The 24013-nt window shown below is 42.9% G+C and overlaps 2 protein-coding genes across 3 annotated transcripts in view; one reads left to right on the top strand and one right to left on the bottom strand.

The window, feature by feature from the left end:
• The window catches only part of ARVCF (ARVCF delta catenin family member), an 803654-nt gene that overhangs the window by 673362 nt on the left and 106279 nt on the right, over positions 1-24013 (top strand). The window lies entirely within an intron of this gene.
• The window catches only part of LOC142161243 (catechol O-methyltransferase-like), a 71705-nt gene that overhangs the window by 15969 nt on the left and 31723 nt on the right, over positions 1-24013 (bottom strand). Inside the window, exon 1 of one of the 2 annotated variants that reach the window (XM_075216717.1) lies at positions 10663-10781. The exons of the other annotated variant lie outside the window; for it this stretch is intronic. The gene's annotated coding sequence lies outside the window, so the exon portion shown is untranslated. Of the gene's footprint in view, positions 1-10662; positions 10782-24013 lie in introns of those variants that run through there. 2 annotated transcript variants of the gene reach the window in all.

Here is a 24013-nt window from a genome sequence, read left to right as displayed (position 1 = left end):
TTGCACCTGAGTCTATCTGGCAGGGTAACCGCTGATTATTTAAGGAGAGATGTGCAAACCACTTTTGGCCTGCTGATGTTAAAGTTCCAATGCATTCTGTTGAATACAGCACCTCGGCACTGTGGAGGTCTGTGTCAGCTGGATTTGTTTCTTCTAAAGTGTGCAGTTTCCCTGCTGAATTCTCTGTCTCTTGCTTGACAAACACACTTTGGCAAAGTGATTTGTAATCTACACGTTTTCACAAAAGCTGTACACTGTTCTTTTAAGTATCGTTTTCTCAGGATACCGTATTTCATTTTATTACCTCCGGACATTTTGTATGAGCAAATAATAAAGTCCATGGTCCAAACGGACTTTAATTCTGCACCTGGACATAGCCAAGCAAGTGATGTGGGGTTTTCTGAACAGCTTCTAGAAGACGTTATGGCAACCGTATATCCGTATATTGCTACAGAAACTGATCCTGAGTCTGTTAGGGAACCTGAGGTTTCCTTAATGGCAACATCTGATTCTGAACCTCCTAGTGTGATTCCGGTTGAGCAGCCTGGCGCTCTGGCATTTAAACATTGTTACACAGAGTTCGTAAGGCAGACCAAAGCAGACATGCACTGGGGAGGGGGGGGGGGGGTCTGAGTGCCCAGAAACCCCCTATCCTCCCCATGTACATTCGGATCTCAACTCTTCAACCTTTTGCTACATCGCTGTGCTTTAGGTGGCTGACCCCTCCGTCGGGATGAGCCACCTTGCTCTACTACGTGCTTGTTCTCCCTTCTTCTGCTTCACCTCCCACTCTCCTCTCTGATCACCTTCGCTCAGTGCCGGATTAAGGAGGGGGCTCCCCCTAGACCAATCAGACATGCATCACCTGTTAGCGGATCACTCACCAGGTGACCACCCAGCATGTGCCTACTGTATCAGATGCGCACCTATGCAGCACGTTGCAGTGGTTAGCTCTAGCTGCACATTTTCAGTGTGCCGACACTGTCCAAGAAGGGGCGGTGCTACTGCACATTATGCATGACTTCCATTATGTGAAGAGCTGTGGAGTGCGACTGTGCTGGGGGCTGACCGCAGCTCATTCCCTTAATGTCCAAACAGAAAGCATTAAAGCAATTCTTCCAGCTCTGGAGTCTGGCTTTATTGCTAATTTTGTAAGTATTAATAAATAGTTACTACCACACCACATCACTGATTGCAGGATCAGCGTCCAGGGAGCTGCAGTCACTAGAGCCAGCACATCTGAGAATGCTAAAAAGGGTTTAATTAAAAATATCAAGAGTACTGTCTGCAAAGTCTACCTCCCCCTCTCTCTCCCCTTCTCGTCTCTCTCTTCCCCCCCTCCACACACTCTCTCCCCCCACAATCTCTCCTCCCTCTCTCTCCCCTTCTCCCCCCCCCCCCTCTCGCTCTCTCAACCCCTCTCATTCTGTCTCTGATGAGGTCCTTATTAGTAATAAATATTAACCTATTACCTAACATCGCTGATTGCAGGTCAGGGAACAAGATTGGTGCATAGGCAGGCAGCGGTAAATATTTATAATATAATTATTATTGTTGTTTATTTTAGTGTTATTTGGCAAAACTTCACTGCCATGGAATGTATTCAGTTTGCCAATTTAAAATGGCAGCAGAGGGGAGTGTGAGCTTGAGAATCTATCGGAAATTGCAATCCCTTGATTGATCCTCCCGCTCAACCACTCCAAGTCCCTGCAGAGTCACACAGCATGTATCTGTGTGACTCTGCAGCGTGAGTCATGTTCCTGCTCTTGCCTCTGGATCTGGCCAGGGGCAGGAGCATGTTAGTCACATTTTTCAGTCATGCTAGAGCTATTTTATGATATATATATATATATATATATATACACAGTATAAGTATGTATATATATTGCCAGGTTAAGTTTGTTCCGGTCTGCAGAAAAAGCACTCTAATGATTGTAAGAAGAATAAGATGGTCTCTTAAGTCTAAATAACGCAGTCCTTTTACCTTATGTTACACTCACATGTCCGGTGCAGGGGCTCTAGCCTATGTTGGTCTCCTGGAAGATCTAGGTTCTTTTGTCAGCTCTCGGAAGTATTAGAAATTGAAGGCGATTATGTAATTGGATTCATGGATGACAAGCAAAGAGGGGTCCCCCAATCTTAAGTATTCTAGACCCCAAAGCCTTAATCCAGCTCTGCCGTCCTAGAATCATCTCATACCCTCCCCTCTATGATCACCTACTCTCTCCCCTATGGTCGCCTCCCCTCTCATCTGGCCAAAGCACCCCCGCTTTGGGGCAGCATCTACTACCACCAAGATGGGGGGAGAACCACCAGTGTTCTCTCTCGCCCAGAGCAGTAAATTGTCTAGTTGCGGCTCTGAATAGGGTGCAGGTATGCACTTAGAGGGGTGTGTTTTCCATTGCCTAAAAAAATCTTTGCTTTGTTTTGAAATCAAGCATTTGGAACCACCCCCCTCCTGAAAACCTGCGTTTGTCCCTGCAAAGGCTTGATCTGTAGCCTTCTGGGGTAACATATACATTGTATTGTAATAGCAGTTTGTTATGTCTGCATTTATCTATGTTGGAAAGAGTGTGGTGTATGTAGTTCCTGTTGTGTGTGTTTTTCGTTGGAAGGTTACACCAGATCTTATTTTGTGCTGTGTATTTTTGGTGTATAAATCTATCTTCTGTGTAATGTGTTTCCTGCAGTTCTATAGTAAAAAAGTGTGCAATAATTACTGTGTCTTGATCACTGTGAGGATACCACCCTTAGCTGGGATGGCAGTTACCCTCTGTGGGGTTCAACTCACATGGGTAGACCAGAGTATATTCAAAATAAGGCTTTATTACGATAACAGAACACCACAAGATGTTCACAAGATACAGGATAAATGGTAGTATGTATCCTCCAGTAGCCTCTTGCAGTCAGCACTCCAAAGTAATAATCTTAGTCTTTTTCAGAGTCTTATCCTCCCTCAATATAACCACTACCGTTTAGCAAGACAGTTACCATGTTGCCCAGCCTGGGTTACTGGCTCATACAAATCCTGTCCTGGGTGGGTTTCCTCCAGCGGCACTACGATGCCTGCTCAGAGTCCTTTTTGCTGATATCTTGTACACCAGGATCCTCCGAGCTAGAATAGCTCTCTTGGCATTCTGCTCTCCTTATATTCTTGGCTGTATCCACAGGGAGTAGGGTCAAATGTCTCAATCCTTTCCCTTACAGCAGGGGTCTATCAGTGGATACTTTAACTGTTAGACATACTGTCTCTGTTACTTTGATTATACAATGGGATGGCTTGACTCAATTAGCTATTTGGCTGGATACACTAAACAAAGGGTTACAATATAACATCCAGGAATGACACTTCCCCTTTGCGTGAAACAACAAGACTTTTGGCACATTGTATCTGCAACATTACACAATCTGAGTCTGTGATACATTTTGATACAATAACATTTATATCGATGCATGTTATTACATTTCCCAATGCTATTTCAGTCAGTATATTACTGTGGAGGCACATTGCATATCATCTAGAAGTTCTAACCTAATTACCTCTCGGATTACCTGTTGACCTAGCTAATTAATGTGGGCTGCCAGCTAGCGATGCCAACTCACTCAGACATTGTTCTGATTACAAACAAGGTCTAAACCACACCTCATAACAATGGACATTTGAGACACATGGTAATTACCTTAGCTAACACAGGCAAAATGACTTCTGCTGTCCTGTTATTTTCACACAATATGTCAATATTCTTTCTATTTCTAATACATACAATATTGCAGGTAATAGCAAGGGCAAAATGTACCTAATAACATGAAATAATAATATAATAATACACATAATACACCAATTCTCTGATGTATATACTTAGACTTGGCCAAGGATTAAAAAGTACATTAAACTGTGAGAAATGGGTGATAAATAAAAAGTCCTCAGTCCAGTAGCACCCCGTTTTGTCACAGTCACTAGGAAAGCTTTTATTGACTATATGTCACAGACTTAACAGTGACGTGAGAATATTGTCTGAGCAGCACTATCTTAGGAGAAGCAGAGACAAGGTTCTCACTTCGCATATTTGCCTCTAACTTGATCCTCCCTATCTCCCTGCGGTCATGTGTATTAGGTAATGCTGTACAACAATTGACTGCATGAAGGAACACATGATGACGCGATAGCTGCAAAGTATTTCCAGGGACAACATATAATACATTCTAGATAAATTTCTTGGGCAAATATAATATAATCTTTATTATTTATATTATTATTATATTTATTATTATTTATATTATTTAAAGATGGAATTTCCCTTTAATAATTGCTTATCTTGAAAAGCCATTTATTATGGCAAAAGTAACAGGTAAAGTGCACATGCTTTTTGTATATCAGCCTGTTAAGTTTGCAGATTGGCAAGCAGTGAAGTAATTTTGGAAATGTAAAAGGCAATTTTGAAGAAGAGTTCTGATGCCTGTTAGTATAGAGGTCAAAACATCAGGTGCACACTCAGGGGGGTTTCTGGGCAACAGGTAACCCCCCCCCCCTATCTGCATGCTAAAATTATGTGATCATAGAATGATCATGGATGATACACTGCATGTGTCTTTGCCTGATCTCCTCTGGCTCCTTTCTGCTCTTCCCATGCGTTAATTAGTCAGGGACACAAAAAACTACTGCTCCCACAATGCAGCAGGAGGCAATGAGTATTCTGATTGGAGTAGACTCATGTGACAGGCCTGATTGGCTCTGAAGTAATCAGGTGACAGCTGGAAAGACTTACCTCAGCAGATGCTCAGCTACTCCACCATATATGGTAGAGTAGCGGTTTAGCAGATATGAATAGCCGTCAGCTGACACACAGGTTGGGACCCCACATCACAGCCCTAATCCTGCTTGCACCTGTCCTCTGAGGAGTCTGTTCCTGTCTGGGCTCTGTTCCTACGTACACTTCCATTTGTATGTATGTGCAAGTGAAAGTGCAGTGTAAAATGCATAACAAATTATTATTTATTATTATTAATAAGTCACAATGTATTCTAAAATGTTACATTCAGTTTTGTGATCACTAAGCATTTTACATTGGTTGTTGTGGCTGAATCACTTAGAAATAACTTATTGTATAAAAAAATTTTTTCACTTAGTGGCCCAGTCCGCCAATGTTTATCATTGCAAATGTACTGAGATTTGAATTGGAAATGTGTTTCTGCAATGTCCGAAGAAAGAAAAACCTTTTCTAATTAAGCCGTATTCATCTGAGGGACCAACACTTTTTTAGCCTGAATACACAGTAGGGGGATCGTTACCTTTTATCCTGTCTTGTTAAAAAGATAGACAAACTACATGAATTAGGCAACTAGCAAGTAATTTCAGAAATCGCAGATTGGTGTGAATTTTGTTAAATCCAAGATTACAGAATATATGACACCCTGATGCTAAATATCTGATGTAATTTCTCAGACTTTGTGGTGTCAGCTAGGAAAGGGGCTTGGTTACTTGCTGCCAACATGTGTGTCAGAAACAGTAAGAACCCCTTGAGCAAATAAACATCACTTATTGCCGATTCTGCATGATGCCTATTGCCTGTTTCCTGTGACCAACAGAGCTTACACTCTAATCTGTTGCCCGGCTGTCATGTGTTGAACCAGGAGACTTGGTTGCAATGCTCCGCCCGCTGCCCTGCAGTCCTGATCCATAGTAAGCGGTCAAGAGGTACCAGCTAAGCAGCACTGTAGTAGTCATACCAGCTACCCTAGAAGTGAGCACTTCATGACACCGCAAAGGAGCCTAGTGGAGGTAACAAGATTCTCCTACAACTATTGCGCAGTTAGCATTCGCAGTCAGAGTAGGAGTGGTCAGTAACTGACAGTAAGAAAGAAACACAGATAAACTTTAAATCCTTCTTCCATCAACAGACCAACAGACCGAGTGGCAAAGTAAGCCCATCCAGTCACAGTTGTATTTGTTGTTAATGTAGAAATCCAACATATATAGCCATTGCCACAATTTGTCTAAAATAAGTGCCTGATGAAGGTTTATTGCAGCATATTTTTTTGTTGTTGTTTATTTACTCTATAATAAAGCATTTGGAAACCCCCCTGTAGGAATCCAGCGTTTGCCCCTGAACATGTTACTGCTAAATAACATACCCTTTATAACAAAAAAGGTAATAAATAGTTCCGTGTTCCAGAGTCTGATAAAAAACAACTGACCTTTGAAAGGCGTAGCTTGAACACAAGTCTTTTCTGATTACCTGAACTGTATGCTGGTAGGGAACAGTCTGCAAATGTTCCACTATCCTTTTGTCACCATAGATCGGTTAGTACAATTGTAATTGTTGCTACATTTCTAACAAACTGCTTGATCTATGTGCAGTTTCCTTATCATTTATAAATCCTCCCAAATCCATATTGGAAACAAAGTGTATGTTAGAAGCTAAATACATATGGAACAGACTTTAGTGCACACTCTGTAGTGTGTGGTGCTTATATCACAGTTACAAGCACGAACCACATACTGGAATAAACCTGGAATAAATCTGTATAAGACTGTGGGCAGTTAATATTAGAATATATAAAATGCACAAGGAGACAAATGTGCTCACGGCCATTCAAACATGATGACCGTTTTGCTTTCCTGTCCTCTCCTGCACTATGCAAGAACGCAAATTGCCAGTATATTTAGAGATTCAGTCATATTTTCAGTAACACAGAAATTGAATGCATAATTGTGAAGCAATAATAGAAATATTAGCCCTTAAAAACAACGTCACTCATAAATGTTGCCCACATGACAATAAAAAAAAGATTTGTTTATAAATGTAATAAATAAATAAAAGTAAAATTACAACTTTCATAAAAGTACAAACAGCTATACTTACAGATTGTTCATTGGCAGAACTGTTTGTTCCATTAGACCGGCAAATATAGCATTGAGAAACTGGCAAGCTACCCAAATAGTTACACCCACTAGCGTTCGAGCCATAACCAATAGTAGAGTACAACAAAATAAACACAAAGATGCAGAACTCGTTCTTCCCATTCCAGATTCATTTATAGAATTGTGAAATATGGATACTGTAGATGTCTAAGTAAATCAAATATAGTATAGCAGGTATGTTACTTTAATACACTGGTTTCTTTCTCATTTGTGCATTGGTTTCTGCTTACTACACTTAGGGGTATATCTACTGTTGTACTGGCTGGAAGAAGCAAACCTGGCACAGAACATAGTGAGCCCAATGAAATGTATTTCTTATGGGTGCTCATGTACATGGCACTATATAGTAAAAAAAAAAATAAAAAATAAAATAATGTCCTCTTTAAATGCAGTTCGATTTCCCATAAATAAAATGATACATTATTGCAATAAGTGATGCTAAAAGAACATTATCATCAAAACTGTACAATTATTTTATTTAAACATAGCCTTTAGAATATGGTTGATAACTATTTCTACTATCTAGGGTGCTTCTCACCTGGCCGTTTACATAGAACAGGGCTGTATTTACTATATAGGCCTAGAGAGCAACATGCAAGAAGCTGCAGGAATGTCTGTTTGGTACTTTTTTCTATTTTTAAGTGAAAACTATGTAAAAAGAGGGTGTGGAACAGAACATCGGGTATCTAATTACTAACTTGGGTCATTGCCTCTGGCAGCTACAACTGTAAATATGACATTTTAGCAACAAAATATATGCATGACCATTAGTACGGACTGGATTCACACTGCGACTGCTAAACTCACTTTTTAATTAACATCTTACATGAGCTTGCAGATCAGAGACCTGCTACTACTGTAGCTAACATACTGTTGTTTGTATATAGTCATTGTAGTTCCAAATATTTCTAAATTCTCAGGAACAAGAAAGAGAATTGAGCATTGAAAATATTAACAATACACTGAGGCTTCATGCTAAATTGTTTATACATTGCAAAGTATACAACAAATATTGTGCGTCTTCTTTTAGCTAGATTTACATAAAAAAACAGATAGCATGAGACAAGCATTCCCAGCCAGAGTACAGATTTTCTCTATTTTTGTTCCGTATGGTGCAATAATCATGTTCTTATGAGCAGTCACATTATAAATCATGTGTATGGTGTACAGTACACCGCTCTCTTTGTGCATTGTGAACAATGCCAGTGATCAGAATATCACCTATATATCACATATACATATTATATATACACACACACATACATATATATATATATATATATATATAATATATATATATATATATATAAAATCAAATATAGTATAGCAGGTATGTTACTTTAATACACTGGTTTCTTTCTCATTTGTGCATTGGTTTCTGCTTACTACACTTAGGGGTATATTTATCAAGGGGAAAAAACTCCATGGCCAGTGAAAACCAATGTATTTGACAGTGATAGGGCTTCACACTATATATTAACAAACATTGCTGTGGTATATATAACACCACAATACTTGGTCTGTTGTCGTCATCCTGATGAAGAAGAAAATGAATGACAAAATACTTTATTATTTGAATAAAAATTTTGCAATGGTCAATATTTTATTTTATTTTTAATATTTCTACAAAAATTATAACAATTTATTTACTTTTATTATTGGAACTGAAAGCCCAATTTTGAGATTTCAGCTCCACTGTGCATGCACTAACTGCCTAGCTGGGTTCCCTAAAACTGAGAAAACCTGAGCAGTTAACCTTTACCATACCATATGTATCTCCAGACTCAGCAGCCTTGGCAAATTTATTTTGATAGAGACCATAAGATTATTTTCTTCCATCAATGGGCCACTTAAAGTTACATCATGTACAATACAATATGGTTGTGTAATATTTAGTGTAAAGTTCTATACATACAACTGTTTTTGTTGTGAAAGCATACACCACATGTACCCAGCACTGGAGTTGGAACACGTAGAACTGTGATGGGCAACCTGAAACCCTTTGGGTGCCTCATGGTGCAGCCCTCTAAACTCAAGGGCCTCAGATTACCCTTAATCTCATTAATAAATTAAAACAATATATTTAATCAATGAAAGAGAAACATATCTGTAATACATCAGCAGGCATTTTAAACAAATGTTACAAGCTGTAACAAACAAATCTGACAATAATCCAGGAACTGGGGGACTGAGGTGAAGGCATGGTGGGCTGCGTGCTGCCCATCACTGATGTGAAAGACTCAGGAGTGACCACTCTGTTTCTATTCTCACTTTCTCTATAACTTCACAGCTCCACTGCTGTACTGGCTGGAAGAAGCAAACCTTGCACAGAGCATAGTGAGCCCAATGAAATGTATTTCTTATGGGTGCTCATGTACATGGCACTATATAGTAAAATAAAAAATAAAATAATGTCCTCTTTAAATGCAGTTCGATTTCCCATAAACAAAATGATACATTATTGCAATAAGTGATGCTAAAAGAACATTATCATCAAAACTGTACAATTATTTTATTTAAACATAGCCTTTAGAATATGGTTGATAACTATTTCTACTATCTAGGGTGCTTCTCACCTGGCCGTTTACATAGAACAGGGCTGTATTTACTATATAGGCCTAGAGAGCAACATGCAAGAAGCTGCAGGAATGTCTGTTTGGTACATTTTTCTATTTTTAAATGAAAACTATGTAAAAAGAGGGTGTGGAACAAACCATCGGGTATCTAATTACTAACTTGGGTCATTGCCTCTGGCAGCTACAACTGTAAATATGACATTTTAGCAACAAAATATATGCATGACCATTAGCACGGACTGGATTCACACTGCGACTGCTAAACTCACTTTTTAATTAACATCTTACATGAGCTTGCAGATCAGAGACCTGCTACTACTGTGTAGCTAACATACTGTTGTTTGTATATAGTCATTGTAGTTCCAAATATTTCTAAATTCTCAGGAACAAGAAAGAGAATTGAGCATTGAAAATATTAGCAATACACTGAGGCTTCATGCTAAATTGTTTATACATTGCAAAGTATACAACAAATATTGTGTGTCTTCTTTTAGCTAGATTTACATAAAAAAACAGATAGCATGAGACAAGCATTCCCAGCCAGAGTACAGATTTTCTCTATTTTTGTTCCGTATGGTGCAATAATCATGTTCTTATGAGCAGTCACATTATAAATCATGTGTATGGTGTACAGTACACCGCTCTCTTTGTGCATTGTAAACAATGCCAGTGATCAGAATATCACATATATATCACATATACATATTATATATACACACACACACATATATATATATATTCATGCAAGTACTGTAATCCATGTGTAGAATATACTGTACTGGAGGCTAGGATGCTTCTAATGTTTATATTGTATTATTCACAATCTTAGTGATAGAAAGGGTTTATTTTGCCAAAACGTCACTGCATCCCACCCCTTTCCAATACTTTCTGCCCGAAAATACTGCTGCACATCTTGGCATAAAGGCAGGGCCCCGGTGCCATACTAATCAGTACGTGTACATTATAAATAATAAGTGATAGATAAACAGGTTTGTATTTAGATAAGGATGAATATAATTTATTGCTTTCAGTTACAAAAACAAAAAACATACAGGTAACGTGTTCTAGTTTAAAACAAACGGCTTCTATTCTTATGATTGCCATGTGCACACAGATTAGAGGTCCAGTCTGTCATCTGCAAAGACAAATTAATTGTGTCTGTACCTTGCTTATGTGTGCCAGCGAGCTCCTCCAATCCTCTGCCCAGCTATCTATGATCTGGACTTTATACAGTGTGCGAGCTACTGCCTGCAATCACATTTCATCACATCACCGAGTGCACTCTGTGAATAGGCACCAATTCTCTTTCCCCACAACCCCCCCTTCTCTCCCCCCCCAGCGGCAGATCTTTGTTCTGCTCATCCACAGTACACTGTGCAGTACTTCAGGTCTGTACAAACAAACCTCTGACCGGCGCGGTATTTGTTATAGGTTAGAGGAAAGGAAATGGAAATGAAGCATGACAGTGTCAGTCTGTACCATGCTGCCTTGTATGGTATTTGCCTTTTTATGTGCTGTTTATTTATTTTACGCATTTAAAAATAAAATGTGTTTTATTCAAAAGTGCAAAAAGCACATAGCACATTGGGACACAAAGTACATCTTTTAACGCCTTAGTTGTACAGCCGAGATGAGGTGTGCAATTCAAGGTGCAAACTAGATATGCATGAGGAGGCAGAAAGAACTTAAGAGGCGCATATGCAAATGTGGAAAATATCACATGAAAATGGTAACTAGGCAAGACACTGGTGCCAAACCCCCCCACTCCCCCCGTTTTGGTGGAAGTATTTGCTGCCTCTCAGCGGTGGGGAGGCACCTCTCAGCATCACTGGGGAGGCGTAGCCATTTATTTATTTTACGCATTTAACATACATAGCCCTCTAAAGGTGCAAGACCATTCTCAAACTTTGTGCTGTGCTCTCCTATCTTCTCTTGTAGTTTTGACTACCTGGTGCTGCTGCTGGTGTCTAAACTTCATTTGCTGCTTGGCCCAATCCTTTCTCTACATTCTCTCAACCATTCTCTCTCTGGCTAGCAGGTAGTGTTAGATTTCTTAATGATTAAACTAGTTTGACTTCTTTCACCCAATTTACAGATCTGCAAGGGTCTTTCAATATCCCATATAAATATATTTATCAATTCCTGCAAATCAGAAACTTTCATGCATCCCAAGGACCTTGCTTAATGGCTAGACCACCTGCCGCATATGAATCGCTTTGTTGGAGGCAGGTGCCCGCTTAATCTTCACATTGTATCCAAAGTGCTCTGTCCCCAGGTCCCTACCTGGGGAGCTACATGAACATGCTTGAAAATCGGTTATTGGAGGACAACTAGACAGATGTCAGGCCTGAATAGCGGAGAACACTAACCGGTATTAGCACTACTGAGCTAGTAGGTGCGGAGTCTAACGTACCCCTGGTATTCGCCAGGGACCCCCGCAAGGAGGTTTGGACTTCGCTGCACAGGGCACGCAGGTCGCGGTCCTATTAGCCAGTTGCCGGTGTAGTGAAAGAAGGGTCAGACGGTCCGGGTCAAGCCAATCGAGATGCAAGGTACCAAAGGAGAATCCAGGAGGGTAGTCAAACAAGGCAAGGTCGCAGGAACAAAGTGGGGCACGCAGATAGCAGGATGGTCGACAAGCCGGGTCACAACAGGAGAGCAGATACACAGGAGGATAGTCAAGGAAGCCGGGTCACAACAGGGAAAACACTAACTGGATAGCTAGAGGCAGGAACCTGTTACTCTGGCACCCTAATTGCGCCAGAGCCAGGTTTAAATAGGGGCAGGAAATGGCAGTGATTGGAGGGCTGAATGAGGCACACAGAGTGCCGATAATAGCGTCCCGTTGCCTAGCAATTGGACGGACCTGGGCGCATGCGCCCGACGGAGCTGGGGGTGCGGCATCCCTGTTGCTAGGCAACAGGGAGCCCCGAGCGGCTCTCACGGGCATCCGTCCCCACCGAGCGGAAGAACAGAGGGGACGATGCCTGACAACAGAGAGGAATGGGCTGAAATTTTGGAACACACCTCTTCCACTTCCATTTGTGTAAAGGGTCAAAGAAAATGACTACAAATTGCTGTAACTTTAGTACTATGTTCCAGTTAGGTTACGCTATATTAATCCAGATTCTTCTGATGGATGCTTCCTAAACATCTGGTTGTCTTGTCCCATATTATCGAGCTACTGGAATGTCCTTAGAGACCAAGATTACCGATGCTACAAAACATCAAATCAAACTCATGTGCCACTTTATCTCAGCTGCCACCTGCCAATTTGTGTCAGACTGGAACTATAGTGCTACTGTTCTGAAGAGAATTTGCTATGTATACTGTATGGAATACATGAACGCCATCGATAACAATTCAGCAAACTCTTTCACAAAAATCTGGGAACCCTAGACGACACATAACAACATTCACTTGCCCTTTATGGCTTGAGCCTCCTCACAATACATCTTGGTATCATATGGCCATCCTCTCCTCTGTGCTCAACTTCCTTTCCACTCATTGGTCATCTCACTCTCCTCCACTGCTACCCCATTCCTCCTCCTCCTCTTCTCCTCCTCCTTTCTCCTCCTCTTCCATTTAAAAAAACAAAACCCTGGTGTCACACACCAGACTCTCAGGCTCTGTCACTTACCTTTTCGCTGCCTTTCCAAGTTGTCCCTGCGGTCATCACGCTCTGATGATTTCAGACCTCTCCTCCTGTTTCCTACACTTCTAACTCTGCTCTCCGGCTACCTTTCCCCCCCACCCCTCTGGGGGTCTCCCCGTCACCCGCGCCCTTCCTCTTGGGCTCCGGCGCTTGCTGGTCTTCCCTCCCCCCTCTCTCTAGCTGTGCTTTGAGCTTACTGAGTTACTGTGCTTATTGTTTACTGTACCATGCCGTCCCACCTTGTATTGTACTTGTTTATCCCTGTACGGCACTACGGACACCTAGTGGCGCCCTATAAATAAAAATGAATAATAAAATAATAATAATAATGCTGTCCAGTCTGTCTCCACTACAGAGATCCCTTCAGACTCACAAAGTATGGGTGTGGCCATCTTGGATTCAGTCACGATTCCTCTTAGCCAATCAGGTGATAACAGCCTCCAGTTCAGATTCCCTCCAAAACCAGTCCATGGGAGCTGCCATCTTTGATATAATCACCTGATCCATCTCAGCAACTCAGAGTGCTGCTTCTGCCCAGCTCATTCAAGTTTCCAATCAGGAATCAATAACAACTATAAAAGGACTTCCTGGAGCCCTTACCTGTTGCCAGTGCAACGTTGTATTTCAGATGCCAACCTGGTTCCCAGCAGTTTGCAATCTATCTTGCTTCAGCCTTGCTATTAATCCAGCTCTGACAGTGCAGTTTGCATTCTGGTTCCAGTCCGGCCCAGCAAACCAGTTCCTGTTTGCTCTCCTCTGCTAGTATAATTACCATCTACACCAGTCCATTCACTACATGCAGAGGAACATTATCAGGCCACCCAGCTTTGTCCACATAGTCACCAGTCCAGCTCCAGAGACACAACCCAGCCTGGGTACAGACAGATCCTCAGGTGTGACACCTGGTTGACAATCCCACTATGTCCATTGGTGTTCAGCTGTTATTTCTTGGCCACAGGCGGACGACCCTTTGGAAATGCATTATTTATGGTTCTGACAGTTTCCCTTTATATTTCTATATCTCCAGTTGTATTGATATGCCTAGTTATGTTCTTATTGATTTTATATTTTCTCATGTTTAAATCTCACTGTACAATTTTTCAACCTTGTATTAGATAAAGTTTATAAGCAAAAAGAAAGAAAAATACTGGGCACACAGCTACACAGCTGGCCAATAACCAACGGAGAGCCGAGGCTGCACTGTGAGTCTTTTCCAGAACCAAGATAGGAAGCAGGTTCTGTTAATATGTATGGTGAAATTCAGTCAGAAATCCAATTAAGTACGTTCAATATATCTCTCTAAAGACGCCCCTTTCTTTATATTTTTGGTGTTTATTACTTAGCATTGACAGACCTAAGAAAGGGTACAACATTAGATAAATTATACAACAGGTATAACATAATACACAAAACTTGTTTGGTGAATCATGAACGCTTGAGAGTTGCAGAGCCGGATTTATACCTCATGGGGCCCTAGGCAAGATATCGGTTTAACACACACACAGTGGCCCGTCACACACACATAATACATGCACGCAGTTTCCCCTCACACACACACACACATAATACACGGATACAGTGGCCCCTCACACACACGTAATACACGCACACAGTGGCCCCTCACACACACATAATACACACACACAGTGGCCCCTCACACACACATAATACACACACACAGTGGCCCCTCACACACACATAATACACACACACAGTGGCCCCTCACACACACACATAATACATACACGAAGTGGCCCCTCACACACACACACACAGTGGCCCCTCACACACATAATACACACACACAGTGGCCCCTCACACACACATAATACACACACACAGTGGCCCCTCACACACAAATAATACACGCACGCAGTGGCTCCTCACACACACATAATACACGGATACAGTGGCCCCTCACATGCACATAATACACACACATAGTGGCCCCTCACACACACACATAATACACGCATGCAGTGGCCCCTCACACACACACACATAATACATGGACACAGTGGCCCCTCACACACACAATACACGCACAGTGGCCCCTCACACACACAATACACGCACACATTGGCCCCTCACACACACACACACAATACACGCACGCAGTGACCCCTCACATACACAAATAATACACGCACGCAGTGGCCCCTCACACACACATAATAAACACAGAGAGTGGCCCCTCACACACACACACACACAATACACGCACGCAGTGACCCCTCACATACACACACAATACACGCACGCAGTGGCCCCTCACACACACACATAATACACGCACGCAGTGGCCCCACACACACACACACACACACATAATACACGCACGCAGTGGCCCGTCACACACACATAATTAACAGACAGTGGCCCCTCACACACACATAATACACAATTAATATACTACCTCACCCCTCCCCCAACTTACCTTTTTCCATCTAGGAGCTATGGAGTCTTCATCCCCTTCACACATGGGACGGCACCTGTCATGTGGTGCACATCCCATGTGACACAGAGCAGGCCACACAGAGGAGGGAGGAGACCAGCCACCACACTAGCCCTGTGTGGCCCCTCCCCCGACTCACGGCATCCGACCCCCCCTCCCCCGACTCGCGGCACCCCCTCCCCCCCACAAGTCGCGTTGGGGGGGGGGGTGTTTGCCCCCCAGCTGGGCCCCCGAGAGCCGCTAGGCCCTAGGCAGGTGCCTAGGTTGCGTAGCGGTAAATCCGGCCCTGGAGAGTTGCCAATTCTCTATTTGAAGATCAGTCATGGTTTCTAATAGCTGACTGTCGTAAGAGTTCTACAATGACTGCACAGAAATGTCAGTTGCTAATAACGTCTTTAATATTGGCAGCTGATAAAACTGCTGTCTTACAGTAACCACACACACCTTCCCCACCATCACCTACAATTGTTATACCGTTAATTTAAGTATCAATTGCTCCATAGCTGGTTGTTGTTGGTGTTTAAGAAGTAAAGGATACAGACCTAATTTAATGTATCTATCTTTAATGCATTTGTATGTAAAATATGGTATGTATTATGTATATATTTACCATTCTTTTCTCCATTAGTATATATTGTCACAGTCAGTTTCTTCAATCCTTTGCCTTTCAGTATCATCCATGTGCTGAAAACAGTTAAGTTTCTCAGCTCCTGATCTCTCTTCTCTTTGGCATCCTGCTCCTGACTGCCTTGCTGCTGAATCCTCTTTTGTGTCCTCTCACTGCTTTAAAGTAAACACACAGTACTCTTTTTCTTCCTACATCTATTCCCCTACCTAACATCACAATACTGTAGGTAACATTTCAATTTCTCCAGCTCAACAAATCTATCTTCTTGTTCACAGCTCATTCCTGCTTTGCCTGTTGTCTTCCCCGTAAAGACATCTGTTCTGTTCATGTCTTTCTCACATTTAATGCAACTAAAAAACATTTGCACAGTCTTTAATTATATCTATGCTAGACTAAAATAACAGCACACTCCTTTGTGGCCTCCTGCTGAATAGACTAGCTCCAAATTAATATGTTAGGAATTTTGCAGCCATACTTGTTCACATTTCTTCCATTTTCTCAATAGCTCTAAAATTCTAGCTTCGACCTATAAAGCTATCTGCAAACCTACACCTCATTATATCTCCTTACATATTCAAGGATTTCCCAAATGTAAGATCATAAATGTTATTATGAATCAGTCCTTTCTGTGCTGAGATCCCCCAAAAAACTAACAGCACTATAGCAAATATAAAATAAACGAATACTTATATTGAATGATGTAGCGATATATCTTTGCTCTTTGCTATTCTCCTCTCCAATATTGGTGTACATATAGATGGAAAAAAAAGAATAACAACAAATAGCGTAATTCTGTATGATATTAAATGATATCAAAATATCATACAGTAATGCACAAATGTCTGGCAAATGGTTAAAAACCGAAATCAACCTTCACCAAGAAATGTAATTAAATAAATGAACATTCCACCATGTAAAATTCTGTATCTTCATATGTTGTTGGAGATTTCCCGCATGGGGTACTACTTACACCATATATTCTTTAATGATAGCACTTCAAAAATAATGGGTGGATTTGTCAAACATCTCCACAAATGGTTACATAGAAGAAGAGAAAAGGGACATCTCTGAAGTAGTAATGGTATTTATTATTTAAAAACATACATGTTCCTACCAGAAAGTAGATGGTAGTCAGCGTATAGAAAAGACACTGTTACATCAAACAATCGTGGATGTCCTGATCGGAGTTTCAGCAGAGTCCAGATGACAGCCGGCGAGGTGAGCGGACTGCAGGATGTAAAACAGCCAAGGACGTCCCCGCAAAGGTAAGTTTCTTTTGGTAGGTTTAAAAATCAGCGACGTGTTTCGATCCGAATGGTAGGATCTTTTTCAAGGTAATGAGCTAAACAATCCTGATTAGATTTTTTATAGTTACTTCCGATCACATTATCAAAGTAGGTAAATCAGAAAATATCCGTTTAAAATATGCTGTCACTTCATCAATTAAAATATATCAGTAATCAAATGTTTAAACGATGAATTAATAAACATAATGAAACACTATAAAAAGTTATCATAACACGGGTTAATCTTCATTGTCAGACCGGTAAGAGAATTTAATGTGTTAATATATTCAAAACACAATATTATATTTATAATTCTATCTAAGCTGAGAGATTTCATAACCTGTGAGAATGTAAAATATTTACTCTCACAATAGTGCTGTTAGGAACCCCTCCAGCCGGCACAACACAACCCGGAATCTACTCTGCCAATCAGGTGTTCACTGGAGCCCCTGATGGTGGGGACAGACTGGGCCGCAGACTGACAGAGGGTCGTGAAGTGTGTACTGGCTGGGGAGAACCCAGGCAAGCGGAGTGAGGTCCACGCAGAGGTCAAGGGCCGACAGCAAACAACAGTATCGGTAAACAAGCTGAGGTCAGGGGTCACAGGCGGGTAACAGAAACGGTAAACAGGCCGGAGTTCAGGGTCACAGGAAACACAAGCGAAGTCCAATCCAAAGCCAAGGGTCATACACGGGAAATCAATAGCAGTATCAGGATACAGGAACAGGAACAAGCAGGTCAGCAGACTGGAGCACAGAAGCTATAACCGGCAATGAGGCAGCAGACCTCATTGCCCTAAATACCAGTGGCCACCAATCAGAGCCTAGCTCTGAATTAGACACAGCCCCCAGCATAATTAATAGGTTGCATTAATTAGCCCACAGGTTAGAGAATATGGTGAGCGCTGCGCCCGGCTTCCTCTCATTGCCGGGACGCAGCGCTGAAGCATCTACTCGTTGCCCTGGCAACGGCCGGGTCAGGGCCGGAAGTGACGTCCCGGTCGCCATAGCGACGGCCGGGACGCAGGTGAGTGGGTCGCGGCGGCTGGGCACCGCCGCGGCTCGTAACAGTACCCCTCCTTGAGGAGGGGTTGAGGGACCCCAACATCCAGGTTTGCTTGGGAATCTCTTGAAAAACTCCTTCAATTGTTTAGGGGAATGGAGTTGTCTCCGCGGAACCCAAGACCGCTCTTCTAAGCCGCGGTTCCTCCACTGTACCAGGAAGTGCACCTGCCCTTGCACTCTTTTGGAATCCAGGATCTTTTGGACCACATATCTCCGTGGTCCATTCGAATCTCTCCCAGGCACACTTGGAGATTGGTTCGGATACAGTACAGGCTTCAACAATGAACAAGGAAATGTGTTGGGGATCCTTAACGAAACAGGAATTTTTAACCTGAATGCTACGGAATTAACCTTCTTGATAATGGAGAATGGTCCAATGAACTTAGAGCCTAACTTTTAACAAGGCTGTCTAAGCCTGATATTTTTTGTAGACAACCAAACTTTCTGGCCTACCTTGAAGGAGCAGATGGTACGATGGCGGTCCGATTTTTTTCTTTGCCACAAATGAGGCTTGTCTTAATGATGATTGGACCTTCTTCCAGACAACTCTGATATCCCTGGCAGTGGAGCGGATCTCCTGGGTACCAACGGACTTGAGTGAGTATAAAGAGTTAGACCTGGGGTGAAAACCATAATTACAAAAAAACGGAGAGGTTTTGGTGGATGAGTGACAGGAATTGTTGTAGGCAAATTCTGCCCAGGGTAACAAAGAGGACCAGTTGTCATGGAACTCTGATGTGTAGCAACGTAAAAACTTCTCCAAGGACTGGTTAACCCTCTCAGTTTGCCCATTTGATTGAGGGTGATATGCGGATGACAAACTGACCTTGATTCCGAGAAGGGTACAGAAGGATCTCCAAAACAATGCTATGAACTGAGACCCCCGATCAGAAACGATGTCAGTAGGAAATCCATGGAGTCGGAAAATGTGGTGAATAAATAAGACGGCCAAATCTCAAACAGAAGGGAGTCTGGTTAGTGGAATGAAATGAGACATCTTCCTAAACCGATCTACCACGACCCAGACAGTATTGTGTCCTGTAGAGATAGGCAGATCCACTATAAAGTCCATGGACAAGTGCGTCCATGGTTTTGCAGGAATGGCCAAAGGAACCAACTGGCCTACTGGACGAGTCCTGGGAATTTTGTTTTTGGCACAGATTTCACAAGACCGGACGTAATCCTTGACGTCAGCAGACATAGATGGCCACCATACCGTACGTGAAAGGATTTCCAACGTTTTGAAGACTCCAGGATGTCCAGCGGTCTGATTATTGTGTGCTTCCGCAAGGACTGCCTTCCTAAGATGTACTGGGACAAACAAGCAACCTACTGGAGTATTATCAGGAGCCAACCTCTGGAACCTTTGTAAGGTACAGCTCAAATCTTGAGTTAATCCGGCATGGATTATAGACACAGGAACAATAGGTTCTGGGCTAGTGACCGGAGCATGATGTGCCAGGAAACTTCTGGACAGAGCGTCCGCTTGAACATTTTTAGAACCAGGACGATAGGTGATAATAAAGTTAAACCGAGTGAAGAGCAGCAACCAACGAGCCTGTCGGGGGTTCAGACATTTGGCTGACTGTAAATATTGCAGATTCTTATGATCCATTATAATGGAGATCTGGTGTGCAGCGCCTTCCAACCAGTGTCGCCATTCTTCAAAGGCCCATTTAATTGCCAGCAATTCTCGGATTCACACGTCATAGTTAGTTTCTGCTGAGGAAAACTGACGGGAAAAAAAGGCACATGGATGTAAGCGGTGGGTCTGAGGGTCTTTTTGTGACAAGATGGCTCCAGCACCGACATCAGAGGCATCTACCTCAAGAATAAACGGTACCTTAGGATCCGGGTGTCTGAGGACCTAAGCAGACACAAAAGCTTTCTTCAAAGTTTCGAATGCAATTCTTGCCTGTTGTGACCAAACAGCTGGATCACCTCCTTTACGGGTCAAGGTGACGATGGGAGCCACAATATCCGCAAAGCCGCCAATAAACCTCCTGTAATAATTGGCGAATCCCAGGAACCTCTGGACCGCCTTGAGGTTATTCGGTTGTACCCAGTCTAGGATTGCTTGGACCTTGGTTGGGTCCATAGAGAATCCCTTTGAGGAGATGATATAACCAAGAAAGGATACCTTCTGAACCTTAAACTCACATTTTTCGATTTTAGCAAAGAGCTGATGTTTTCTCAACTTTTGTAAAACTTGTCTGACATGACCCTGGTGTACTGACAATGAGTCCGAATATATAAGGATGTCGTCCAAGTAAACCACCACGAAATGTCCCAGAAACTCACGTAGTACTTCGTTAATTAGATCCTGAAATACCGCAGGAGCGTTACTCAGACCAAACGGCATGACCAAATATTCATAGTGGCCAGAGAGCGTATTGAATGCCGTCTTCCACTCATCACCTGCTCAAATACGTATGAGGTTATATGCACCCCGGAGATCAATTTTGGTGAAGACTGTTGCACCCCTTAGTTGATCGAACAATACAGAGATGAGAGGAAGTGGATAGGTGTTTTTAACTGTGATGAGGTTAAATCCTCTGTAGTCAATACAGGGCCTTAGCCCTCCGTCTTTTTTAGATACAAAAAAACAACCAGCTCCTACTGGAGATTTGGATGGCCTGATGAAGCCCTTTTCCAAACTCTCCTCAATATACTCCTGCATGGACTTGGACTCGGGAGCTGAGAGGGAATACAGACGTCCCTTCGGCAACTTGGAACCAGGTATGCGCTTGATAGCGCAGTCGAAGTCACGGTGAGGTGGTAGGGTATCCGCCGCTCTCTTAGAAAACACGTCCCAGAAGTCGTGGTATTGTGAGGGAAGTTGCTCCGGAATAGACTGGATCACCCGCAGCGGTAGTGACGAACAGGACTGTTCACAATAAGAACTCCAGTGGACAATTTCTCCTTTTATCCAGTCCACTACAGGGTTATGCCGGGAAAGCCATGGATGACCCAGAATCAAGGGTACCGATGAGCAATCAATAAGGAGGAAGGTTATTGATTCTGAATGGAGGGCTCAGATATTCCTGTAGTGGCGGGGTCTCCCAGGAAATCTTGCCACCGGGTAATGGAGCTCCATCTAAACCACAGACAGTAACAGCAGACTTGAGTCTTACCATTGGAATTTCAGCAGCGCGGGCGAACCCGATGTCAAGGAAGTTGCCCGCAACTCCACTGTCAATGAAGGCTGCCAGGTCCATGGAACGGGTATTGAACGTGAGCTGCGCAGGAATCAATACAGCATTTTTCGGGGAGACAATTTGCAGACCCAGGTGAACTTTCCCCTCGTTCCCTAGGCATGCTAGTTTCCCGGCTTATTTGGGCAGGAACGGGAGAAATGGCCTCTTGTGCCACAATACAGACATAGGCCTTGTGATCGTCTCCTGTCTCTTTCCTCAGGGGAAAAGCGACATGCTCCTAACTGCATCGGTTCCTCACCATACGTGGAAACAGGAACGAAAGCGGATGGAGGTGAAGATGTCTCCTTTTCAGTTTTCCGCTCTTTATACCTCCTGTCAATTTTAATGGAGAGGTGCATCAGATCCTCCAGAGAGCTAGGAGACGGGTATTGCACCAAAGAATCTTTGATCTGTTCTGATAGGCCGAAACGGAACTGACTACGTAAGGCGGGATCGTTCCATCCACTATCAGGTGACCATCTACGGAATTCCGCGCAGTATTCTTCTGCCGACCGCCGGCCTTGTTTCAAGGCCCGTAGATGAGCTTCCACGGAGGCAAGTCGATCCGGGTCATCATAGAGTAGACCCAATGCCTCAAAAAAAGAGTCTACGGACTGCATGGCAGGACTGGTCTGTGGCAAAGAAAAGGCCCAGGACTGGGGGTCACCTTGTAGGAGAGAAATGATGATCCCGACTCTTTGATGCTCTGACCCGGAGGAACGGGGTCTCAACCGGAAATAGAGCTTGCAGCTTTCCCTGAAATTCCGGAACAGAGATCTATTTCCAGAGAAGCGATCCAGCAAGTTCATCTTAGGTTCACAGGAGGAACTTGGAATGGGTTGAGAAGTTTTTGCGGCTTCCTCTTGAACAGACAGATGCTCAGCCAATCCCTGGATCATCTGATACAAGGACTCAACATGGGCTGCTAAGGCTTGTGCTGAAGACGGTGTGGGTCCGCTTCCATCCATCGCAACCTCGTCTCAGTGTGTAGGCCGGTTATAATGTTAGGAACCCCTCCAGCCGGCACAACACAACCCGGAATCTACTCTGCCAATCAGGTGTTCACTGGAGCCCCTGATGGTGGGGACAGACTGGGCCGCAGACTGACAGAGGGTCGTGAAGTGTGTACTGGCTGGGGAGAACCCAGGCAAGCGGAGTGAGGTCCATGCAGAGGTGAAGGGCCGGCAGCAAACAACAGTATCGGTAAACAAGCTGAGGTCAGGGGTCACAGGCGGGTAACAGAAACGGTAAACAGGCCGGAGTTCAGGGTCACAGGAAACACAAGCGAAGTCCAATTCAAAGCCAAGGGTCATACACGGGAAATCAATAGCAGTATCAGGATACAGGAACAGGAACAAGCAGGTCAGCAGACTGGAGCACAGAAGCTATAACCGGCAATGAGGCAGCAGACCTCATTGCCCTAAATACCAGTGGCCACCAATCAGAGCATAGCTCTGAATTAGACACAGCCCCCAGCATAATTAATAGGTTGCATTAATTAGCCCACAGGCTAGAGAACATGGTGAGTGCTGCGCCCGGCTTCCTCTCATTGCCGGGACGCAGCGCTGAAGCGTCTACTCGTTGCCCCGGCAACGGCCGGGTCAGGGCCGGAAGTAACGTCCTGGTCGCCATAGCGACGGCCGGGACGCAGGTGAGTGGGTCGCGTCGGCTGGGCACCGCTGCGGCTCGCAACAAGTGCGTGTCATTCATAATAAGATGATCGTAAAAATGTACATATTAACTGTTTGAATAATTCAAAAGGTAAAACACATCATATGAGAAACAACTCATGATGTTCACAGCAATTAATTATGCAAAGGAGTTACTATACTGACAATAAAATCCAATTAGCAGCATAATAATACATGATGTTGTACGAATACATTATTATATATATCACGAAAAGATATTTCTTATACGTATCACAAAAGACTTTTAAAAAACTTTATAAGACAAGGTGATATGCATAGTATTTATTACATAAGAATTATGATTGTTGGACAATGAATGTACTGAGAAAAAGTATATATATATATATACACATATCGGACAAGTTCACAGAGTGTCAATCATCATATAGGAGTTGTTAACTCCATGGATAAATAAGCCCATTTGTACATCAGATTTAAAACAAATGAAGAAAGTGATAATCACATAATTTTGGGAACAACCCAGAATAATATTCAATAGTATACTGTATTTTAGAAAAAATGTATATATTGATGACTGG

This window comes from Mixophyes fleayi, chromosome 1 (assembly GCF_038048845.1).
Source record: "Mixophyes fleayi isolate aMixFle1 chromosome 1, aMixFle1.hap1, whole genome shotgun sequence".
Taxonomy (NCBI): domain Eukaryota; kingdom Metazoa; phylum Chordata; class Amphibia; order Anura; family Limnodynastidae; genus Mixophyes; species Mixophyes fleayi.
This window is presented reverse-complemented; position numbering and strand designations above follow the sequence as displayed.